This window comes from Saccopteryx leptura, chromosome 9 (genome assembly GCF_036850995.1).
Source record: "Saccopteryx leptura isolate mSacLep1 chromosome 9, mSacLep1_pri_phased_curated, whole genome shotgun sequence".
Classification (NCBI taxonomy): domain Eukaryota; kingdom Metazoa; phylum Chordata; class Mammalia; order Chiroptera; family Emballonuridae; genus Saccopteryx; species Saccopteryx leptura.
In genome coordinates, this window is record NC_089511.1 from 88,930,726 (window position 1) to 88,937,275 (window position 6,550).

General features: G+C 39.1%; 1 protein-coding gene across 2 annotated transcripts in view; it reads left to right on the top strand.

The window, feature by feature from the left end:
- The window catches only part of BMPR1A (bone morphogenetic protein receptor type 1A), a 201,243-nt gene that overhangs the window by 123,402 nt on the left and 71,291 nt on the right, over positions 1-6,550 (top strand). The window lies entirely within an intron of this gene.

The window sequence follows — 6,550 nt, forward strand, 5'->3', positions numbered from 1 at the left end:
ACATAAACATGAAAATTTCAAAGATACTGAGGCAAAATGAGGTATATATATCATTTTGGACTGGGGAGGGTCAGCTATCAGGTTGATGAGTGTAAAGCCAGTAGCCATGGCCACCATCACAGTCGCCTGGCCCATGCAGGTTAGCATTTCATTCGGACAGTCAGTAATGAAACAACGGAGTCAATAACTGGTGGGCCATTAGCTTTAATCCTAGCTTGCACCCGGCAGGCAAGAAATACACAGTGGGGAAAACACTTCCCTTTTCCTTTCAGGGCTCCCAAAACCAATGGACTTATCCAAGTTTCTAAAATCAGAGTTTTCTGCCTCACCAGCCTTATTCACCTCTGTTCTCCATCTCCTTCTCTCTGCACAAACTCTGCACTAACTGGCTTCTCCTTCCGCATTCCACCATCTTGGCTGCCTCTCCTCTCCTCCACGTGGCCTTTCTCTGCTCTCCTCTCTCTGCTCTCCTCTCTAATGCTAAACTCAGGAACTGAGAGTGAGAAAGATCTTGATCTTCCCCACTTTATAGTGTAGAAACCAAAACCTTTAATCCAATATACAAACAAGGAAGTCTCTGATACAAAGTCACTTATCTGAGGCATAATGGCATTACTCACAAGAGTGCACGACCCCACATCAAGCAATGGTCACAGGTGTGGGGAAAAGCTTAGTCTTAAAACTAAGCCTTAGGACCAGGCAAAGACAACACAAAGAAAGAAAATTACAGGCCAATATCCCTGATGAATTTATGCTAAAATCCTCAGCAAAATATTAGCAAACTGGATCCAGCAATATATGAAAAAAATCATACACCATGATCAAGTGGGATTTATTCTTGGGAGGCAAGGCTGGTACAATATATGTAAATCAATCAATGTGATTCATCACATAAAGAAAATGAATCATATCAATATATGCAGAGAAAGTATTTGATAAAATCCAGCTCCCGTTTATAATAAAAACTCTCAGCAAAGTTTTAATAGAGGGCACATACCTCAACATGGTAAAGGCCGTATGTGACAGCCCTATAGGCAAAATCATGCTCAATGGGCAAAAATTAAAAGTATTTTCTTTAAGGTTGAGAACAAGACAGAGATGTCTGCTGTAAAGCCAGAAGCCAAGGCCAGGGCCACTATCACAGCAGCCTTCTGGCCTATGCAGGTTTGCATTGGATTCGGACAGTCGGTAAATAAACAACGGAGCCACAAACTGGTGGGCCATAGTCTTTAATCCTAGCTTGCACCCGGCGGGCAAGTAAAAACACACACTGGGCTCCAAAACCCACTCACATTCAGTGCTCACAAAGCCACTGACTTATCCGAGTTAACTAGAATCAAAGGTTTCTAGCTCACCAGACTTATTCTCCTCAGTTCCCCATCTCCTTCCTTATCCCAGATACAAACTCTGCACAAACTGGCTTCTCACTCAACACTCTGCCATCTTGGCTGCTTCTCCTGGCCACATGGCCTCTTTCTGCTCTCTGCTCTGCTCTCTCATGCTAATCATCCCAGGAACCAAGAGGGCAAGCTCCCGCTCCGTCCCCATTTTATAGTGTAGAAATCCAAACCCTTAATCCAATATACAAAATAGGGAAGTCTGTAATACAAAGTCACCCTCTGAGGCATGATAGGATTGTACCAACCCACATCAAAAATGGGTGGGAAAGGCTTAATCCCAAAACCAAGCCCCAGGCCACAAGGATTCTCAACACACATTAATATCACCTGGGCAACGGCCTCTTTAACAAAGTGAGCATAATACATTTTATCTGCCCAACATCTGCTTTCCCCTCTCTTATTCAGCATAGTACTGGAAGTCCTAGCCACAGCAGTCAGACCAAAGAAGATATAAAAGGCATCCAGTTTGCAAAGGAAGAAGTAAAACTGTCATTATTTGCAGATGACATGCTACTGTATGTAAAGAACTCTAAAGATTCCTCCAAAAAACTATTAGAACTACAACTGATAAATGAATACAACAAAATAAAATACAAAATAAATATTCAGAAATTAAATTCAAAATAAACTATCAGAAAGGAAGACTGAGAAAACAATCCCATGTACAATTTTAAAAAAGTTTTAATGGGGTGACATTGATAAATGAGGATACATATGTTCAGAGAAAACATCTCCAGGTTATTTTGACATTTGATTATGTTGCATACCCATCACCCAAAGTCAAATTGTCTTCTGTCACCTTCTATCTGGTCTTTTGTGTACCCCTCCCTCACCCCCCCCCCCCCATAACCACCACCCTCTTGTCCTTGTCTCTGAGTCTCATTTTTATATCCCGCCTATGTATGGACTCATATAGTTCTTAGTTTTTTCTGATTTACTTATTTCACTCAGTATAATGTTATCAAGGTCCATCCATGTTGTTGTAAATGATCCGATGTCATCATTTCTTATGGCAAAAGCTTTTTAATCCACTCATTCACTAATGGACACATGGACTGTTTCCAAATCTTTGCTATTATGAACAATGCTGCCATAAACATGGGGGTGCATTTCTCCTTTTGAAACAGTGCTATGGTGTTCTTGGGGTATATTCCTAAAAGTGGGATAACTGGGTAAAAAGGCAGTTAGATTTTTAATTTTTTGAGGAATCTCCAAACTGTTTTCCACAGTGGCTGCACCAGTCTGCATTCCCACCAGCAGTGCAGGAGGGTTCCCTTTTCTCCACATCCTCGCCAGCTCTTAACTCTGTTGTTTTGTTGATGAGCGCCATTCTGACTGGTGTGAGGTGATATCTCATTGTGGTTTTAATTTGTATTTCTCTAATGATTAGTGATGTTGAGTATTTTTTTCATATGCCTATTGGCCATCTGTATGTCCTCTTTAGAGAAGTGTCTATTCATTTCTTTTGCCCACTTTTTGATTGGATTGTTTGTCTTCCTGGTGTTGAGTTTTACAAGTTCTTTATAAATTTTGGTTATTAACTCCTTATCAGATGTATTGTCGAATATGTTCTCCCATTGTGTGGTTTGTCTTTTTATTCTGTCTTATTGTCTTTAGCTGTGCAAAAGCTTTTTAGTTTGATATAGTCCTATTTGTTTATCCTGTCTTTTATTTCACTTGCCCATGGAGATAAATCAGCAAATATATTGCTGCGACATATGTCAGAGAGCTTATTGCCTATGTTTTCTTCTAGATGCTTATGGTTTCACTGCTTACATTTAAGTCTTTTATCCATTTTGAGTTTATTTTTGTGAATGGTGTAAGTTGGTAGTCTAGTTTCATTTCTTTGCAGGTAGCTGTCCAATTTTTCCAACACCATTTTTTAAAGAGACTGTCTTTACTCCATTGTATGCTCTTACCTCCTTTGTCAAATATCAGTTGTCCATGAAGGTGTGTGTTTATTTCTGGGTTCTCTGTTCTGTTCCGTTGATCTATAAGCCTGTTCTTATGCCAGTACCAAGCTGTTTTGAGTACAATGTACTTATACTCAAACTTGATAGTATAACTTGATATCAGGAAGTGTGATACCTCCCAGTTTATTCTTCCTTTTCAAGATTGCTGAGGCTATTCGTGTTCTTTTTTGGTTCCATATAAATTTTTGGAATATTTTTTTCTATATCTTTGAAGGGTCATTGGTATTTTAATTGGTATTGCATTGAATTTATAAATTGCTTTGGGTAATATAGACATTTTAATGATGTTTATTCTTCATAACCATGAGCACGGTATATGCTTCCACTTGTTTGTATCTTCCTTGATTTCTTTTATCAATGCTTTATAATTTTCCAAGTACAAGTCTTTAATCTCCTTGGTTAAATTTACTCCTAGATACTTTTATTTTTTTGGTTGTAATAGTGAAGGGGATTGTTTTCTTAATTTCTCTGACAGTTCATTGTTGGTGTATAAAAATGCCTCTGATTTCTGAGTACTAATTTTATATCCTGCCATCTTGCTGAATTCAGTTATCAGGTCCAGTAGTTTTGTTTGTTTGTTGGATTGGTTGGTTGGTTGGTTTTTTCTCTGCAGAGTCAAAGAGGCTATAAATTTTATCACAGACAAAAATATAAGGAAGACCATTAAAACAGGTCATAGTCTCTAGTTGCCAAGCTAAGTATTTTAACTTTAATGTGAATTAAATTATTTTAAATTTCTAATTTTAATTTTCAGTACAAAGCAGGTAGATAGATGATGGTTATACAATATAATGTTGCATAGTCCTTATGTTGGAGTTAGATCTGGGGTTAAGTTCTGGCTCTGCCTCTTTTTACCTATGAAGTAGACATAGCCTATCTGATTGTAGACCAACATCAAGCTTTGTAAGGATCAAATAAGATGCTTTACGGAAATCGTAGTAAAAGCTCAGTAGTTTATTAGTATGTGCTGAGTAAATAACCTCCAATGTTAACAAAATTTATATTTTTGCCTCATTTAGGTAAATTCATTAATATAAAATTAAAGCTAGTTGTTAGGTATAATCAATAAAAACTTACTTTACTATTTTAGTGTACTTCTCTCTATGAACTTATATTAAAGGCTCCAACAAACCTCTTCTTTTTTTTTCTTTTTCCTTTATCATATTTTTAAAATTAATTTTAATGGGGTGACACTGATAAATCATGGTACATATGTTCAGAGAAAACATCTCCAGATTATTTTGACATTTGAGTATGTTGCATACCCCTCACCCAAAGTCAGATTGTCTTCTGTCACCTTCTATCTGGTTTTCTTTGTGCCCCTCCCTTCCTCCCCCTCTCCAGGTCCAGTAGTTTTTTTACTGCAACTTTAGAGTTTTCTATGTACAATATCATATCATCTGCAAATAATGATAGTTTTACTTCTTTTCCAATTTGGATGCCTTTTATTTCTTTTTCTTGTCTGATTGCTGTGGCTAGGACTTCCAGGACTATGTTGAATAAGAGTGGTGAAAGGGGGCACCCCTGCCTTGTTCCTGATCTTAAGGGGATTGCTTTTAATTTTTGCCCATTGAGTATGATGTTGGCTATGGGTTTTCATAGATGGCCTTTATCATGTTGAGGTATGTTCCCTGTATTCCCACTTTGCTGAGAGTTTTGATCATGAATGGGTGCTGGATTTTATCAAATGCCTTTGCTGCATCCATCAAAATTATCATGTGGTTTTGCTCCTTCCTTTTGTTTATGTGATGAATCACATTGATTGATTTGCAAATATTGTACCAGCCTTGCCTCCCCAGAATAAATCCCACTTGATCATGATGTATGATTTTTTTCATATATTGCTGGATCCGGTTTGCTAATATTTTGTTGAGGATTTTAGCATCTACATTCATCAGGGATATTGGCCTATAATTTTCTTTCTTTGTGTTGTCTTTGCCTGGTTTTAGAATCAGAATTATGCTTGCCTCATAAAAGGAGCTTGGAGGTCTTCCTTCCTCTTGAATTTTTTGAAATAGCTTGAGAAGGATAGGAGTTAGTTCTTGTTTGAATATTGGTAGAATTCACTTGTAAAGCCATCAGGCCCAGGACTTTTCTTTGCTGGGAGTTTTTTGATAACTGTTTCGATCTCATTGTAATCTGTCTGTTTAGGTTTTCTGATTCTTCCAGATTGATTTTTGGAAGATTATAAGTTTCAAGGAATTTGTCCATTTCATCTAGGTTGTCTAATTTTTTGGCATACAGTTCTTCATAGTATTTTCTTTTTTTTTTTTTTTTTTTTTTTTTTGTATTTTTCTGAAGCTGGAAACGGGGAGAGACAGTCAGACAGACTCCCGCATGTGCCCGACCGGGATCCACCTGGCACGCCCACCAGGGGCGAAGCTCTGCCCACCAGGGGGCAATGCTCTGCCCCTCCGGGGCGTCGCTCTGTCGCTACCAGAGCCACTCCAGCGCCTGGGGCAGAGGCCAAGGAGCCATCCCCAGCACCCGGGCCATCTTTGCTCCGATGGAGCCTTGGCTGCGGGAGGGGAAGAGAGAGACAGAGAGGAAGGAGGGGGTGGGGGGTGGAGAAGCAAATGGGCGCTTCTCCTATGTGCCCTGGCCGGGAATCGAACCCGGGTCCCCCGCACGCCAGGCCGACGCTCCACCGCTGAGCCAACCGGCCAGGGCCCATAGTATTTTCTTAAAATATTTTTGTATTTCTGTTGTGTCAGTTGTTATTTCTCCACTCTCTTTTCTAATTTTATTTATTTGAGTCTTCTCTCTTTTTTTCTTGGTGAGTCTGGTTAAAGGTTCATCAATCTTGTTTATTTTTTCAAAGAATCAGCTCTTGGTTTCATTGATCCTCTGTATTGTTTTTTTAGTATCTATATCCTTTATTTCCACTCTGATCTTTATTATTTCCTTCCTTCTACTACCTGTGGGCATTACTTCTGTTCTAATTCTTTTAGATGCAGCGTCAAGTTGTTTATTTGAGCTTTTTCTAGCTTCTTTTTTTTTTCTCCATTCCTTTACTGTTTTCTTCTCACTACACCACACCAAAACCAGGTAGGGTCCCAGTTCCCTATGCCCTTTCTCCAAAAAGGTGCTACCCTCTTCCCAGACAATTGAAGGGAAGACAGGACTTCAGGCTGGAGCTGCCATTAAGTTCTCCTTCCCCAGCCCCGGAGCCAAGAC